Raw genomic sequence first — 19,384 nt, 5'->3', positions numbered from 1 at the left:
TGTATCTGGCCACTTCATGTTCATACAAAGTACAATTTCATGAACAACATAGATTAAAAAGAGGAATTTGGAATGCAAAGGGTTGGACTTCTAGGTTACAATGGAAATCTAAGGTGTATCACTAGGATTTCATCTTGGTCTCCGTCCATGATTTAATTTTTTACCCTAGTTATGCAACAACGGTTTGGCTTCAGGTGGGAAGAGTTGTTACCATCACTCAAGTTTTTAAGCAGAATGAGACCCAAATCTCAAAAGTGAGTCTCAGAACACCCAGGTTTCATCTGTTTTAGCACAGAAGTCCCCTGTGGCCTTCTGCCTTGAGTGCTTATAATGCGAAATCCACATTGTCCGCTTGTTCCAAGTGTAGACCAGCCTACATGGGAATGGTTACAAAACTCTTGCTAACTTCTTGAAACACTAAACTCACACAACATGTTTCAGACTGAAACGTAATGTGAGACCAAGCCTATTCCATATGGTGTTGAGCCTCATTGCAGATGTTCCCCAAATGCTATGTGGAGTCAGAGAAAATTGCTGGTATTAAAATTACTCTGAAGCCAGGTTGGAGGGGAGGAAGGCAGAAGGAGAAAAGAACAGGTCTTTCATGACATTTCTATCTCATAGGCAAAATTGCAGGGTGTGCCAATATGCTGGGTAACGAACAATGTGATCACATTAATTTTAATTTTGATTTTCATATGTTCATAACTTTTATACCCTTTGATGAATTTTTAGGCAGCTGAGCTCTACTATTACAAATATTTCTCAGAAAATAACATAATAATATTTCATTTACAGTTCTACGGGTAAACATACTAGTCTGTTAGTTATGAAAAGTGAAACAATAATTCCATCTTTTTTGTAAAATACAGATTTCAAAGAAGGCTTAACCACAGAAAAACAACACCAGATTTCAAGTGAGAAAAAAATATGCCTAACAAGTTGATAAGTACTTTTGAGCAATGAATTACTTCTGAGCAATGAATATTTTTGAAATGTTGCAACCCATTCAAAATCTATTTCCAAACATAAAAAGCAAAACTCAAATATGTTCTTCAATAGAAATAATTTCTGAGTTCTCACAGTAACAATTTCAACATATAATAGGCAATCACACTTTTAATGTCAGTTTTTCTCATAAAGTGTGTTGCTAGTCATGTTTCTACCCTGCTGAGCATGGTGAGCATAAGGTTATAACACTCTTTTCATGTGTCCTGTCTGATTTTCATAACTGGGGTAAAACCTATACATTTTGACAAAAGCAAAAGAATTTTTCAAAATCCTCCTTCAAAAGAAATCTTAGGAACTTCTTTAGGACTGTACACAAAGTAAAGTAATATTCAGCACAGTTAAAGATACTACAACCCACTTTCAAATTCAAGTCATGATTTTAGAAAAATATAAGGAAAGTTACACTTTAACAACTTCTTAAGTTAGTTGAATTACTGTGACTGAAGCGTTTTAGATATGAATCTAAATTCAATTTTATCCAGTAACAATACAATGATTGTGACAATGGAGAATGTGCTAGACAATTCAATAATAAATTTGGAAATATGGCTTGAATGAATATTGAAAAATTGTTGTTTTGTTCAAACCCATTTCAACCTCCTTGGTCAAAATATGACTTTGCATTTCTTACAAGATTATGATTTTCTTATTGTGTGATATCTGCTTTGTGTTTTGACTGGCCCACCATATCAAAAAAGGTAAAAGCTGGGGTTATGCTTAATTTTATTAAGCATAAAAAGCAAGTTCTTTAATTTCTTTAAATTTTTGAAAGCTTATGCTTTATATCTCACTAGAACAAGCTTTCCTGTCTACAGAAATTTCTAAAATACCTACCAATAACATGTGGACCCTCAGGGTTCATCTTGCCTTCAGTCCATGTTTATATGTTTGATGTTCACATCAGGAAAATATCAGAAAGATTCGGAGAGAGATCTTACATTTAATGAAATAAAGATTAGAAGTCCTTTTCTTTTGTTTTTAGATTAAAGTTTCTCAAGATAGATACAAACATAACCAAATTATTTTACTGAATTGTTCTGATAGTTGTTGGATTTTATATATGTGAGTAAATGTTCATTAAACACCTTTAAAATATGGTGAAATACATTTGTGTAGAGGGTTGGAGAGATAATTACACACTTTAAACACAAACTGCAAACACAGTGGTAATTACTTGCCTTCACGGGTTTCCAGTCAGTGATGGTGAGAGTATATATTTACCTGATAATGGTATGTTACCTGGAGTTTTCATCGGCTAATGCAAGGCATGGGGACATTGCTGGGAGCTTTCTTGTCCCCAGTTCATATCCTAAGGTTTTTAATAATAATCTATGGCAACCCTTTCAAAAAATATATATGGTTTTGCAGATTGGGGGAGGAGGTTCAATACCAAAGGACAAAGGGTTCTCCCTGGCATTTGTGTTAAAAATGAGATTCACAGTTTCTCTAATTATGCAGTTTATCAAAAACTCTAGTTCCAGTTGTTAAAACCTGGCCTTATTTTCACATTGATGTCCCTCATCTCTGTTGCTGAATACAGCTTTCTTCTTTCACCAATGTAAATTCCAAATTAGGGTGTATGTTCTTATCTGCACATGGGAAATTAGCATTCAGCACAGTTTTCAATTTTTTTGGAAGCTAGCAAGATCCCTACTGAGTTGTGTGGGCTAAAGTGGCATATTTAGGCAATCAAAGGAAAATATAAAAGGCCGAACACACCAACGCACTCTGACTCTTTCTGGCACAAGAGATTAATATTATATGCAACACTTATTTGTGAATGCCCAAAGCATATTGAGAAGAAAAAGTTTTTCCTCTTATATTTCAAAAGCTGAGTTGAATTCTGTGTCCTTAAAAGTGTACCAAGACTGAATTTATCCAGTAAGTTTCTGAGAACAGAGCAGGTCCACACATGAGTAGAGGGGGTGAAGGACATGGTTCAGTTGTGTAAAATGTTATCTAGTGACAATTTATTTAGGATACTATTAGGCTTCTAAGACACCCAGAAAGCAAATACAACCCAAGGCCTTTGAGACATCTGCACATGTCTGGAGTTGTAGCTATAAAGGTCTGGACAATTACACTCAAGCAATGGATTTCAGCCCAAGGTGTCGTATGATCTTAAACTACGGTGTAAGAAGAGATCAGTTTTGAAGCCAAGAGCAGATAAACCTTCATGTAACAAAAGCTACATTAAATATCCTAGGCCATGTATTTATTGTCATGTTAGCCTGGATCCAAGTTCATAATGTTTACCTATTGTTTCCTGTTCAGAATTGCCTCTGGCACCAACTGACAGGTTCCTCAGAAATCTGTCCTTCCTCCTTGGGCACTTCCCATTTGTTCCTGCTTCATGTTTGTCCCAAAATTATCATCCTTGGACATACAGGCTACAACTAGTAAATTGGATATTTGTCCCAAACCGTTCTTCAGCAGTAAGGCTAGAAAACATCAAGTTCCTAAAGCCAGGTGGCCCAGAGTGGCCCACGTCCATACAATTAAATGTTATCACTCCCCAGAAGTGTGAATGGATCTAAACCACCAAATGGCAATGGTCCTTCACCTGTGATAACTCCCAGAGTATGCCAGAAACTATTTGGTGAGTCCCTAGGTGGTAAAGCCAAAAGCATGCTATGGGGCCATCGAAGTCTTTTTGCAGCCTGTGCAATACCATTCCAGTGCCCGGGAAATCCTGGCTCAGGTACCGTTCAATTTACTGGCACACAGTGACAGACACAGTTTCTGAAGGAATTAATGAGATTTACCATCCAGGCACAAAAGGGCAGTTCAGGTGCATCTGGCTGAGCACATTAGACCTTTCTGGTCCGTAGGAAAGATTCACATGGGCATCTTTTTTGTTCTGGCCTCTTCTTCACAATACATCAGAGGGAGAATACCATCTCCAATTCCTACTCTGAGAACCCGCAGCCAGCAGAACTGTAGCAACAGAGGACTTCTTGGTGAGTTTTACTTGGGCTGAGAGAATTTTTACTGAGAAAAGAAAGTCCAGGTGTCGTGGTGAGCATGCTTAAATTGAGCAGTTGAGCAAGCTGCATGAGGAGTTGCTGGCACGGCACTTTCCAAGGAAAGAAAACAGAAATCTCCGCCCTCGACTCAGGAAGACACTAGCAGACCCCCTTGGGAGACTGCCCCACACCCAGACATCTTCCTGTTATCTTCTGTTCAAAAGGCCTTGGGGAGTCATGCTCCGATGTGTGCGTGGGGAAGAGGGGCACCAGGAGTGGCACAGCCTTTGGCACAGAGTGTCGCAGACTGCTGTTTTTGTCTAAAAGTTTTGTGCTCACAACCAGCTGCTGTGAGCCTGGAGGACACACTGCTGATGCCTTTTTGTCAGAACCTCATGGGGTTAAAAGGACATAGTAAGTAAGTATGGCTGGGCCACAGCCATGAGCCATCTGCCATGGCTGATGCAGAAATGGAGCCAATTAATTTCAGGCCTGAAAGGAGCACTGTTACCCGCAAATGCCAGGATAGCCCTGAGCAACTGTTTTCCTCCCTTTCCCATGGTGCACAGGCTTATGCAAAAAAGAAAGATGTCCCCAAACCTGCCCTCCTGCTTCTGGCCACAGTCCCCCTGCATCTTGCAGCAAGAGGCAGCGAGCTCAGCAGAACAGCTGAACAAGCCATGGGTACCAGGCACTGGCAAGCCAGGGGCACCAGTAGCACAGACAGGCTGGGAGCAGCGTGGACGGCCAGACAGCTGACGAGCCTGAGTTTGCTCCAATCAAAGTGTAACATTCCTGGAATTAACTGAAGCCATAGGCACATATAAAAAGTTGTTCATAGAGATAGGGCTGTGCGATCACAGCAAAGGTGACAATTTCTAGCTCCAGTAACATATTGATTCATGACTGAAGCCAGTACAGCAGTAGGACCAAAGAAAATTAATTTTCAATATAGCAAAAGGCTATGATTTCTGAAGCAGCTAGATGTATAACGAAAACTGATTAGTAGCTTGAAAGGAGTGGCTAAACGAACTACCGGAAAAAATAATTGAACTGGGACTCCAGAAGTGCAGAAGTGCTGGCACGACTGAGAAGCTGCAGAATAGCTCAGAAGAGCAAAATGTGTTTTAAATAAGCAAGGCAGACCAAAAGCGTCCAGAAATCAGGCAGCATGTGAGCCGCAGCTTAATAACTAATATATTATATCAGAGCAAGCTGTTAGGAGAAGCACTCACGTCACCAAGCACACATGAAAAGTAGATGTGACCAGTCCTTAGAGACACATGTTAAAACTAGATGTGACGAGTTCAGAATGCCTATTGTGCAAGCACCGATGTGCCCCATCCTGCTGACCTCCACCACTCATTATTCTGTAGTATGGCAAATAAGGTGACTAAGCAAAGACTGGAATGGCACAATTTAACAGTAGTTAAATGGAAAAAAAAAACACAGGCAGCCCAGAAACACCCTTTTAAAATGTTAACATATAGATTACAAAAATATCAGCCTTAAAAATAAAATATTCCGTAAGATAAGCTTCACTGTTGATATAATTAATACTTATGAAATCTTCCTATAAATATGAGATATAAACCTCCAGGGTAGAGGAGTACTTAAGGAGTTAAAACCAGCTAAATTACTTTATTCTCAGATTAAAAACTGAATAATCTTCTAAACTCTTCAATCACTTATTAACTCAAGGAGCATTGGGGTGCCTGCAAAAGAGTTATGTTCTGATTTCTTTATGAGACATTTTTAGACAATTTTGGATAAAAAACTCACCGTATGTGTAAAACGAGTAACATCAACATTCACATAAGTCTACAGAAAAATGGAAGTCCATCGGAACAGAACGTGTTAAAACAAAACTAAATTCTCAGTGAATTTACAAGGTCAAATTGACTGACATGATTAGGTTTGGTATTTAACAACTATTAGATCAAAAAGAAATCCTGATGTTTTCAGAACCTAGCACCAACTATTTTTAAATAACTATTCAACTGCAATGGCTCCATCTGAAACAGGTACAGAAAAGCGACACTCTCTAGGAAAAGAGGCACAATATGCTGCAAATGGAAACATTCCCAAAGAGCAAAATGTTCCAAATAAAAGAGAAAATATTCTGTGACAACCTTTCAGAAGTGGCATTAAATCAATTCGACCTGCTTGAAGGTAACCACAAGCAGTGATGTTTCTATCTGTATGCTTTGTTTCCCTGCTTTAATATATTTAAACCTAGGAAGTTCCTACAGCAACCAGGAATGCAGCCTTGATACACAGACCAGTCTTTCACAAAAATAGGTATATCTAAGTACAGCAGGAACTTTTAGAACTCCTAGAATGCTTTGGGGATAGGAAATTATTTTTTTCCCTGAAGATAGTTCAATAGTATTGGAAGATGTACACAAGCTGGAACTGAGATTAAAGTAAATTGAATAGCTGAGGAAAGATTCCTACTATATTTCCAGGTAATTTTTAGGGCAGGTAAATTGAACTCAACTACCACTTTTTGTTTCATTACAGTCCTCATACTGGGAAAAAATTTATGTTCTCCTCAAAACTGCAACAGTACTCCCACTGATGTAACAGGAGGAAAAAATATTGATTCTGAGATAAAAAAACTAGTTGGTTTTTTTAAAAATTATTGTGTGCTATTTATTCAGCAGTTTCTAGTACTATTTGGTGGGGAAAAATGTGGTGGTGTTTTAGAATCACTGTGTTGCATCCTTTGCTCTTTTCCCCACCTTTTCCCCTACCTTCTTCTCTTTCAATTCTACCTCTGTCCATCTTTCTTTTTTTTCCGCCTTCTACTTATTCTGCCCTTCTACCTCACATCATTACAGTCTTCATTCCATGCTCTATCAAAATGCTTTGGCATTAACATAGTTATGTTTGCAGCAGTGGCAGCTTAACCCACAGAATCCTCAAAAGAAAATTTCTTAACAAGTTCGTGTGTGTGTGTTTCTGTGTGCCTGCACCCATAACACAACAGAGGTTTAAAAGAACTATATTGTGCACAAAAGAAGACCAACATAGCTTATTCATAACCAAAGTAATATTAACAAGACAAGAACATCAGCCAAAATGGAAACATTGCCCCCTGCCTTACAAAGGACCTTGTAATTATCCCCTGTGTGTGCCTTCCTGTGCTCAGCCTAGGCTGATGCACGTCCACCTCTGTGAGCCTGGGACGACCAGAGAGATCCCAAATGATGGTTACCATGCAAACACGTGTGTTCAAAAATTAGGTAGCACATTTAAGTGCTATTAAAAATGCACACATCTGTGGAGACATATTACATACTATAACAAAGCTGTACCAGGTTTGCAGTAACCCCTGCTGCTTTATGCTACTACCACATTACTATTGAGACAGAAAGACAAAGAAAGGTGTTGGGGATGGTTGGGATAGACCCCAATATCCATCTGCAAGAAACTCGAGTTTCTACTCAGTTTCTTTTATGATGATCCAATAAGATGATTCAGGAACAGTGAATTTCTACCTCTAAATCATTGTTTCATGTGATTACAAGCTTAAGAAGACCATATCGTATAGTTACACTTATGTCACATTTGGAAATTTTTCTTCCTAATCCTAAACAGAAATATTGATTACTGCACAATCTGAAGCTGGCATGTGGATCACAAAAAAAACCTCAAGTAGGAGATGCATTTGACACTATGTAACAGAAAATTTTAAAGAAAATGTCAGCTTCCCATGGAACAGACTCCTTGGAATGTGATGTCTTCATGGGACTGTGAAGAGAACAAAGAACCTCTTGTCTCCAGCGAGTCACCTCATAACAATAGAGATGAGGGCAGCTAATCTTCACTGTTTTCTAAAAGTCCTCTGGGCTGTTGAAATGATTTGGCAGCTTCTATGCAGTTCATGATGCACAAGTTATGAATATTCACAATGTGCTCACTGGATCACTCACCCCTTTACTGAAGGATAGTTTTGCAGATGCACATTCCCTCTGTCTCATTGAGCTAATCTGTAAATAACGGTGGATTGTGCACTGGAAGTCTGCATTGGCACTAGTTATATGATTCCTGTTTTGTGGCCAGTCATTCCCTCGGTGATTAGCCATTCGTCCAATCATTCATTGAACTGGCACAAGCAAGTGCTTAAGGAGATCTTGTGGTTCCTTGGGCTAGCCTAACAGACAGATAACGGGCAGACAGGAGAAAGAAAAGTGGAATATGAGATACTTCTGTATCCATGGCTTCTGCCATTTTTAACCAGGTGTTCTCTGTCAGAAATACAGACACGTGATAACCAGGCACAAGCGTCTCCCTCTCCCTTTCCTATTGATCTGAAGTAATGGTAAATATTGAACAGTGATCGTTCGTTCCTGGCTGAAGTTTTATTAATAAATTCCAGCACATGGTAGAAGAATGAGGATGGTAACTCTGCTCTTGCTTGAAAAATATCAGAACAGGATTTTCTCCCTATGATATTTTTGTGTTGTGAAGCACTCCTTACTCAGACTCAGTCAAAGCACTCCAAGAGATGAAAATCTGGTGACTGAAACTGAGCTATTTCCAAACACCCAGTAAAAGCAGTGCGTGAAAAGTGTGTGGCATAAAGTACACAAATTTGCAACTGCACATTACTCACAGAATTATCCCCAAGCTAAAAGAGGGGAGCTCATAATTAGCAGGCACAATGATTGGACTTAGGCACAGAAGTAATGAAACAATTTATAAAATGGTAGGAACATACAACCAAGGCCAACAACATGTAACATATTTCTTCTAGAAATTAGAACACAAGGAGGGAGAAAAAGGGTAAACATAAGGCTGGACAGCTACTGGAAATAGCCACATCTAAACAAATAGGGATGCTAAAGGTCATTCTGAGTATGACATTTGGCTAAACACAAAGAGCAGTAGTCGTCACAGAACTTTTAGTCTATAAAAGGCTTTTCAAAATTTATTTCTATTGTTTAAACAGGTTCTTGTGTCAGCTTTGATCTTTCTAACACATCAATAATGCTTTGAAGCCAGTTGTTATTTTACAGACAGCATCGAGGTCCTACAAAGACCTTTTCTATAATTGAGTTTACATATGAACAAATGTGGTAAAGGTGTCAAATTTGAGAGCTTCAGATGAAAGCTACTGTCCTACTGTGAATATTTTCCTAGAGGAAACTTGGGGCATTGAAGGACAAACAATTATTGATATAAGATTTATTTGGAAGCATGCATTGGCAAGTCAATACAATATCAGGAGGAGGTAAAATCTGGATGCCATCTACTACACAAGAAAGGTATGGATCTCCTGTAGGGTTAATAGCATCTCTCAGTTTCATATAGGTCTCTCGGATACCTTATGTACTCTAAAATGGCACTGGACACATATTTTTAGGCACTCACATTTCTTGATCACACTCAGGACTTTTCACATTCATTCTCCACTCTCTAAAATCCATTTCAAAGCAAAACTTTTGCTTTAGTCCCAGTGTTTCCTCTACATTAGTAGGGTTTTCCATTACACCGTAGTACAAAAGACACATAAAGTAAAATAAAAATGAAAGTTATCACGATCCCAGAAACTGGCCTCTCACTGATAACGCTCAAACAATGCTCAGCTTAGCCTGCATGACTCTGATATGAAGAAGGAGAGAGATCAGTTGGACAAATACAGTGCTGCATGTAGTTTTAAAAATTAAACTCAATGAAAATCAACCCGTAAAGAAAAATTCCAAAATGGGATAGAGACACAGAATTTACTTATTTATTTGTAGCGGTGACACAGAAAGCCTATGACTCTCAACTGATTGCTTCTGTGATAAGGCCAAGCCACAGTGTAGACAGGTAACAAAAAATATATCATCTATTGGAGATGTGACAACTCAAGGTCCCTGTTCAATGAAGCCCTTAAACATCTATTTAATTGAAGTCCCATTGATTTCAAGATCCTTTATGTTAAGCAGGTGGGTTAGTGCTTTGCTGATTCATTAGATTATAAAGTAGTTTCAGTCAATACAAATGTTTTAGGGGAGCAATTACATGTGTTCAGGCAGGCAGGAGCAAAAGAAGAGATATAACTACAGCTAAAGATATAAAATAAAGCTAGACACATTGAAATAAGAAATAAGACATATATTTTTAAACTGAGGGTCATTATGTGCTCACACCAGAATATCTGGCTTCTCCCTTTTTAAAGTCATTATGTCAAGACAGATGAAGATTAAAGTCTATTTAATTTTACTTCATCTGTAATGCTGCTCACAGTCTCATAGGTCCTTCTGGTATTAAAACGTGTACATTATATCCTTTGACACTGATACATTATAAACCTATACATTAAAACCTATACATTATATCCCTTAATTCAAAATTCATGGTTTAGTTATGAGATGTTTGGAATAAAGTCTCTTTTTTAAATATCATATTTCATTAAAATGTTATTGATAAATACTGCATATTTCTCTTTAAAAAATTACATTGTATTAAGTATTCAATTTAGTAATCTGCACTCACAAAGGTAGAGGCATATGAACTATTCACCGAGTATACGGAATCAACCATGCAGTTCTGCCTGTAATTGGTAAAATGGTGAACTTACAGGTTCTTGCTTACTTTGCCTTACTTTGCCAAACTTTGCCTTACTTTGCCTTACTTTTGCCAAACTTACTTTGCCTACCCCTTAGTCTGGAATAAACCGAAATATTTTGCAAAAGCATTTTGGTTCAAGATTATTTGGTTTTCAGTATGTATCATGCAATAGTAATGCTGTAGCTATGGCTGCAAGTAATGCTAATATTAAACTGCTTTTCACTTATATATCTTCAGCTGGAATTATCTCACTATCAGTAGAAATAACATCTTGGAAAGCTTGTATAGAATTTTATATTTCAAAAGCATTTGTGGGAATGAAAGTCTTCATTCTGCTTTCTGTTGGCATTGGATTGTCTCTGATGACTTCAGAGTTTAACGTTAGAAGACTATTCCATCCCTTTCCCCACATCATAAGTTGTTCAACTTTGTTTATTTTTTTATCCGCTACTCCAGCATTACCCCAGAGGTATCTTTTCCCTTAGCCCTGTTCCCAGAACTCATTTTGGTGTAACAAAAGCAGAAGCATATGCATGGAAAGGAAGGTGTAGCATTAGCCACCTCCATAACCTGTACATGTAAAGAACAAGACATACATAGCCAGTTTTAATCAGAAGTCAGTCCTATTTCTTTTAGTATTTGCCTAATATTCTTGCATTGCACCTACCCCCCACTAGGTATTATGTTTATTGACAACACAATATGCAAATGAACCACCATAATACCTACAAATAGATGTAAGTTGTAATACCTACAAACGGTGAGAGGATGTGACGATCTAAGATGCTGCAAGTTTCCCATCAGTGTGGGGGTTTTTATGCAGAGTGGTAAAATATGCTCAATTCTACAAAACCAGATAGCGCCTCTAGGATAACGGCATGCCTGAATGCACCACAACAGAGAAAGCGATGGAGCAATGGGAAAAGGGAAGAACTGTTCAGAGAAGGAAAGTGTCCAACAAGCAATTAAATCAGCAAGAGTAAAAAAAAAGAAAGAAAAGGAAATGTAAAATGCTATGGTGTAATTCAAAACTTTTAAAGGTAAATACATAACTAAATCAGGAGAAAGTTAAGTTTCATGGCAACAATAGTCATGATTTATTTCTGAAGATATATTAGACGATATTGTAATAATAACGACACTGTCTTAGACTAGTGTTTTAATGATCCTTGTCATACTTTTTGTTCAACATCTCAAGGCACATGCATTTGGTAAAGAATGATGAGCTCAGTGATTGCTCTGGGTCTAAGATGCTTGAAAGATTTCTTTACTCAGTGATGTACTTTCAACAGTCTTATTAGTAGAGGACATATTCTGCATCGCCCTCTCCCAGGGGTTCCTAAGTCTGGGAAACTGAGCAGCTTAAGTGGTGCAGCGCCTGAGACTTCTCACTGCTATTTTCATCTACAAATGAATTTGTATTCTTTAATTGCTGATGCTTCCCTAAGCAGAGGAAAAAGAAAACTTTCATCTTTTCCATCTAAAGCTCAAATATTAATAATAAAAAGAACATTTATTCCTATTGTATCATGGTTTTTTTTCCATCATTTTTAATATTGAATATTTTGGATATGTTTATTTAAACAAGAAATTCTTGTTCATGCAGATCAGGTCAGCAGCAGTGACTGGGCAGAAAATCAACAGGGGAAGAGCAATAATTTGGCAAAAGGAAGAAAGAGATTGCTAAATATTTGTGCTGTCACTTGCCTTGCTTGTCACTTTCCTACATCCAGGATAAAACCTGAGGGTGAAATTCTAGGCATCAGCTCCCACCTTCTTTTCTTAAAAAAGTTTTGACATATTTATCACCTAGGAAATAATGGAAAACAAAAGTAAGCAAAAAAAAATCTCTCCTCTCTTGAATTTTTTTTCCTGTGGAACTCAGGAAGAATATTACAGAAAATGCTGAACAACTCTATCTACTGTACTTCACAAAAACATAATATATCCAGGCACCCACACTGGAAAAGTGCAGTTAGCATAACTGATAACTGTAAATACAGCTCTTGAAGTTGTCAGCATTTTTCTTTCTCCCTTTCAGAACACAGTGTAAAGAAAATATGTAGCAAATTCCTCGCAACCCTTTTTTTTGACATATGTGCACATCTTCATTGCACTGGTCTGAACGAATCTCTTCCAGACAAACATTTAAAGCTGTCATATGCACAGGGCCTGCCCTAGACAGACACAAAGTAGGCGGCTGCCTCTAGTAGCAGACTGCTTGGAGAAAGCTCTTTCCTCATTACCCAGGCACTGGCTCTGCTCTGCTTCACCGTTACCCCCTTCCAGCTTCCCTATACCATGCTATCAACACAAAATTTGATTTTGCTGCCATTGGTGATGAGGACAAAAAACCTTTCTTTGTCATCATTTGGGGTGACAAAGTTTAATTTTTCTCATATTTCTGAGAAGCTTTGGGTCAGGTCTGCCTTACCATGCCTGCTTACAAACAGGAGCAAATAAGCTCCCAACACATATTTACCGTTGCAAAAACCCTTGTGGATTCACTCTGATTCCAGTTATCAGTCCAATAACTACAGGATCCAGGAATTCTTTCACACAGTTGTCTCTACAGAGAAAGCTAGACATTGTGCCAAACAATAGTATAGAATAATCATCAATACAACAGAGAGAACAATAGAGATTACAGCATTTATTTACATATCAGTCGACTTTTGAGGAGGAAAATGAGGGCTAACATCTCCAGAGATTAAGATCCAGATCAAAATCGTTGAGTACTTTTCATAAACATCAAGTGTTATTATTTAAGATTTTATTTCTCACTAGTTGTTTGCGATTCAAATTTGAATACAAATATCTTTAATTTTATGTTATTAAATTATATTTATTTTCCTTAGATCATAGAAGTAGAGTTCCTTCAAATTACTACTGCTATGTTAATGCTTTTAAAGGTATTGTATTTTATAACCTGGTTATTGTTCGCTAGATTTGATCCCATTCAGATTATTCAGGATTAATATAATTTTAACACTTTTCAAAAGATTCATTAATTCTGATTTTTGAACATCTGGCAATAAAATGACTAAAAGCAAACAAGAATTATTAGTTAGACTCTTCAGACATTACCATTCAAACAGAAGTGAAATCCGATACACGCAAATTTAAACTAAAATGATCTTTTAACAGTAAAGTTAGTTTAGTGCCTGAAACTACCTTTTTTTCTGAGCTCCTCCATGAGCTTTGGGGATTTTTACAGTAACAATTATATGTTTTAAAATTCTGTCTTTGTTGCAACATGAAAGATCTACAGAAGCTCCAAATGAAAAACTGATTACTATCCATCTATGCAAGGAACCAGAGGAGATTGATTATAATTATAGCGATTCCAAGCATAGTTTAAAGCATCAAGAAAGAAGCTTTAACTTAAACAATGATTTTAAATCTTATTTGTACTTCTCACTGCAAATATGCTAATATAATTATGTGATTTTGTGGCATAGATTTATTCAAATTCTTAGCTTTTGTACAGTTTAATGATTGAAAATTATGAACAACTTAATTATAGACAACTGATCAATTTGTGATTTATGTCAAGTTCCATCTGAAGCTGAAATTGGAATTGCATTCTTACCCTGAAAAGTGTTTTTTCATTGATCAGAACAGATTTAGGACCAAAAGCTCATTTGCTAACTGGGGATTTATTCCCCATAATTAAGAAATGTAACTGATTTCTTCTGGTTTATTTACAATCCAAGATTTTAAAGCTACAAGATCCCACCTCTCTTACCTCATTTCATTCATATATTTGGAATTTTTTGCCTCTCCAAGTCAGTTTGACAGCTTTCAAAGACCATGTAATTAAACTGAAATGAGGAAGAGTAACAGCTGCAAAAGAGAACACTGTTGTCAACACCAAATGTAATAATTCAACAAGCTCTTCTTTTAACTCCTTGTTGGTTGTCACAATGCCTAGTCCAGGCTTTAAAACACATTTTTGCATTTACAGACAATTCTGAAATGTTAGTCTTCATTGCCTTGATTCCTACACTCAACATTGACAACTTACTTGGCACAAACTAGCTGTGATTGTGATGTTCGCAGCGTCCACAGCTTAATGCAACGCAAGCCCTCTGCATGCTCCACGCCCAAGCTTCTCTACCTGAAGATGAAGTCAGCTGGACCTAGACTTGAACCAGAGGATTAGCCAGCATGGGAACAGTGTGGATCAACAGGCAGCCTGTTTTGAGCCTGGGTTCCCTTTGCCACAAACATAAAATAAATAGCTGAGGCTTTTATCATGAGCACCTAATTATCATGGGCAATTCATCTGCAACACAGATTCATTATGCCATGAACAGCACGACACATGGCCTGGCTCTCTACAGACTCCAGCTCAGTGCTGAACACAGCTATCTTGCTTCCACTGCCAGCTGTGGTTGACAAGCAGTATTGCCATGTTTGCCCAGAACAGAGCCCATGCCTATAAACCTCAAAGACCAATGCTGGCTCTGTGCCATAGCATGGGATGGGATTTGCCTTCATGCTGTCCCCAGATCTGCTGGAGAAAACTGTGTGCAGGCAGGCCCATAAACATCTCTGCAGAGAGCCAGCTCCTATCCTGCAAGGCTGGCACTGAGCTGAAGCTACAGCACTGAGTACATCCAGGCTGCTCTGGGCAGAACCATGTAGCTCAGTCTGTGCCGCACGCCCGCAGCGCTCCAGCTTCCAGTGGGGTGTATTTGCTGGAACGCAATGCCAAGCTTATGATGGCTCCTTGTGTTTGTCTAAAGCACGATGCAGAGATGCCCGAGTGACTTTTCAGGGGCAGCTTGCAGGGCAGTGCAGTAACGCAGCCCACATGGCAGCTCTGCAGTTCAGCCCACTACCTACATCTTCCCGTTAACCAGGGAATCCTAGCACCCACAGAAGTGCAGAGCTGACTACTGCAGGAACAACAGGTTTTTAATAAGTGTTTCATGATTGAACTATCTAACTTCTGCTTGTTATTTATATTATAGAAACGTGTAGGCTAGGAGGGACCTCTGGATGGAGATCACCCAGTCCCACTCCCTGTTCAAAGCAAGGCCAACCCCCAAACTGAATCCTGGGCAAGCTGATCTAACTGTGTAGTTGGAGCTACTTTCAAGTCAGTCAATGTGCTTCCATTTCAGTTATCTTCCATTAAATATGTAGAAATAGATTATTTACTATTTCAGGATCCAGTCTCCTTTGTGATTCAAAGCCATCCTATTCTATATAAATCTAAACAGAACCTTCTTACCCTAAACTCATTAACTCATTGGTGTACTGTCGGTAAGCTCTGCTAGAATCCTTCATGTGAAATTTATTTATGGAGCAATATGCACGCTTCATAAGAACAAGACTTCGAACCATTGCAAAACCACACAGATTGCTGTGGTCTCCATATGCAGGCAGACACTGGCTTACACAGTTTCACATGCAGTGCTGTATGCAAGAGTTAATGTACAATGTACAAATGTCAGTATCCGTAAGATAAGACGAATACATTTTAAAGGAGAATGAGGTAAGAAACCTGGCAGTACTTAAACACAGCACAGAAAGCAGTTAATCTGCACAAAAATAACAACACAGAACAAAACATTAACTTGACAAAAGGTTAAGTTTCAGTAAACAGTGATTTGGCTTTTTTTTTTTTTTAAGTATCACTTCCTACTAATATTGGGACAGTTAATGCAAGAGCTTCTGAAATGGACATGGTCCTGAATTTCTGGATGACACAAGCACATATACAAACAAAATGTCTAATGGAGTCTGTCTTGCATGAAACCATATTCTTTTAGTTATTTATGCTAGCCCCAACATGTTTTAGAAATCTCAACGGGTTTTAGAAGAACCATTCTAGCCACAAATTTAGGAGACCAAACACCATTCAGCTGAACTTGAGAAGGCTATGGCATTCTGTACAAATTCATCAATCAATACAAGGAATACACTGTTTGACACACAGAGAAAAGCGTGCTACCTCTTCCTCCAGAAATTAAATGTCTGTGAGCTAGCAAAGAATGGTACTACTTTCCCTCAGATATTTTTGTAATAGGGTTGTCATTTCAGTTCACTTCCTCCATTAAAACATGTGCCAGTGTTTCCGAAAATCACAAGGTGTCAGCCGACACCAAGAGCACTGAAAACTCTGCAGCGATCTCCTTAGAGTTATCCTGTCAGTTGAATAAGGAGCAATTTCATTTCAAGGCCAAATTGATCCAAAGAAATCAAGAATCATTTTCTCGGATGTCCTATGTCTTTGAAGCATTATTCTCTTCTCACAATAGATGAAATTCCATGGACTGAAAGTATTACTGGCTCCACACTTTGCTTTATGTAGCTGCTTCTGTAAATGAAAAGTTTTCAGGGGATTAGTAGGGAATATCACCAAATTTAGTCTGCCCCCAGTGACACTCAAGAACAGGTTGATCAACCATGTGATAGCACCCATGGTAGCACTGCTCCTGCCATGGTCTGAGGCTGCCCGTGGGCTCACCGGCAGTGTAACGTGCCTCAGCAGGCAGGTGGATGCTGAGGCAGCCTCGTAAGCTGTCTGCAGGCACTTCAGCGTTTCTCTTGGGACCACCGTCTCAGAACAGTGTAGGCATACCTAGCGAGTCATTCGAAAATTTTGTATGTTAATCTCCCGCCTTCGTAATGTGCTTGTAAGATAGGGGTTTTTAACCCTCTTTCTCATTCCTGTGTTCTGGGAAGTCCACGCACAGAAGAGCAGCTTATTCTAACTACCATCTGGCATCGTTGCTTGCTTAGCTTAAGTAACAGAGCTTTGTGTGTGGGCTTGAAGGTTCCTGGGTTCAGGCGCTGAAATGCTTTTAGCAGAGAATTTTTTTGGTTCTGTTTTAGTTTGGGTCTGCTCAAGGACAAAACAGAGACATTACTTTCAATAGGCTGTGAATCAGACCTGTGCCTAAAATACAGGAGTTTTTAGTGACAAACATGAAGTTCTGTTACTTGAGCACTCCAGCAGAAGACATCGAGACTAAAGCACTACCCTACTGTCCTACCTGGACTAGCTTCAACAGGGTGGTACAACACTTACTTGGCTGCTGCTTATTGCAACCTTCATTGAATGGAAAAGGGAGATGTGCAGTGCAGCTGCAAAGCCGATGCTATAATATTTCACAGTGTTAGGCTATAATTGAGTGAGGGCAATGGGGAGAAACAAAATCTCACTTAGCACTCTGTTTTTCCCACCAGTAAATCAGCAGCTGATTTTGCCAGTAAATTACTCAACTATATGAATACTACAGCAGTGTTCAAAAAGAATGTGTTAAAGAGAATATAGCTACAGCGTAAGGTAGGATATACCATAGGAAGTGTAGAAACAAGCCAACAGGAAAAGATTAACATTCTTTGTATTAATTTAGCTAAAAGCTATGTCAGGTACTGTTTAATCAGTAAACAAGCATTCCAACTTGACCCCTTTTTAGTAGGTCATTAATATTAAAGATGAGAGACTTTTAATCCTGCAGTTAAGTTCTGTACAATATCTGAAATATGACAGACTTGATTCTTATCTGTTTTTATTACACTCATGTCATGGTGAATTAATTCAAAACTTTGGACAAGAACATTTATTCTTATTCTGATGTTGGTCTAGTGACTTCCTCAATCATATTTTTCCAGTGGGGCCAAACTCCAAATTCATCTCACTCTTCACCCTTCAGGATAGAAATTCATACACACAGGCCCACTGTGAGATACTGAAAGAGTTAATGTCTCAAACATTGTGGCGACTTGAGGCGCTCTTTGCATGGCGACGGCAGGTCGGCGAGCACGGGGTGGGGGAGAGCGAGAGCGGGACGTGGAGAGCGCGTGGGAGGATGCGCGGCTCCGGGTTCTGCTGGACCTGACCAGCTATGGCCAGAGGTCACACAGAGTTCACCTGAGGAAGGGGCTTGCGACCGCCCGAGAGACCCCTCGCGACCACCCCCCTCCCCCAGCGCCTGCACAGAAGATTGAGAACTTTCTAGAACAAGAACCATGTAAGTCCTGAAGGGGTGTACCTGGAGGTGGGGATTAGCCACCTGGAGGCGGGGATTAGCCTATAAAAGGCTCACAGCCCCCCCCCCCAGGGAAGCGCTCGTGCCCGCCACTGGAGGATTGCCACGTCTGTCATCGTCATCGTGGGATCCAAGGGTGGTGATACTTTTTCTTTCTCTTTCCTCCTCTCTTTTCCTTTCCTTTTCTTGCTTCTCTCTTCCTCTGCTCTTTCCAATATGTATGCAAGTTTGGGAAAAATTGTGACGGGTTGCCCGGAAAATAGCTCCATTGCCAAATCGCCTGCGTTCGTTCGTTAAGCTCGTCAGTTCGTTAAGTTTGTCCATTTGTGGAATTTGCCAGTTAATAAAGTTGCTGGCCAGACTGTTCCTCTGGGTCATTGTCGTGACTCTACCGACCACGCGGCTCTGCCGAGCAGAGATTGGCTTTTGTTGGTACACAAACCATCGGGGAATCGAAAAGATTCACCCCTCTCGCAACCCACCGAGTGGGACGAGACACCCACCTAAGGATCATGTTCAGGCAGAAACACATAAGGCAGATCTAGTTCCTTTCATGTTGTCTGTCATTGGTGCCTCTCTCATATAATTCTTGAGACTTATCATACTTGTTTCCTCATCTTTCTTAGCAGTATCTTTCTTTTCTAACAGTGATGCTAACCTGGGATTAGGTTAGTACAGCCAACAGACTTGTACTTCTTACTTGTAGGTGCATATCAAGTCCCTAGAGAAGTTCTACTGGAAGAGCTTAGCTTTCCTGGCATCCTTAGGTAGGCTACTGGAAAAAAGCTTCAAACTAAAAAGACCTCCAACAAGAGCCTCTGTACCTTAAATCAG

This window comes from Ciconia boyciana, chromosome 3 (assembly GCF_034638445.1).
Source record: "Ciconia boyciana chromosome 3, ASM3463844v1, whole genome shotgun sequence".
Taxonomy (NCBI): domain Eukaryota; kingdom Metazoa; phylum Chordata; class Aves; order Ciconiiformes; family Ciconiidae; genus Ciconia; species Ciconia boyciana.
This window is presented reverse-complemented; position numbering follows the sequence as displayed.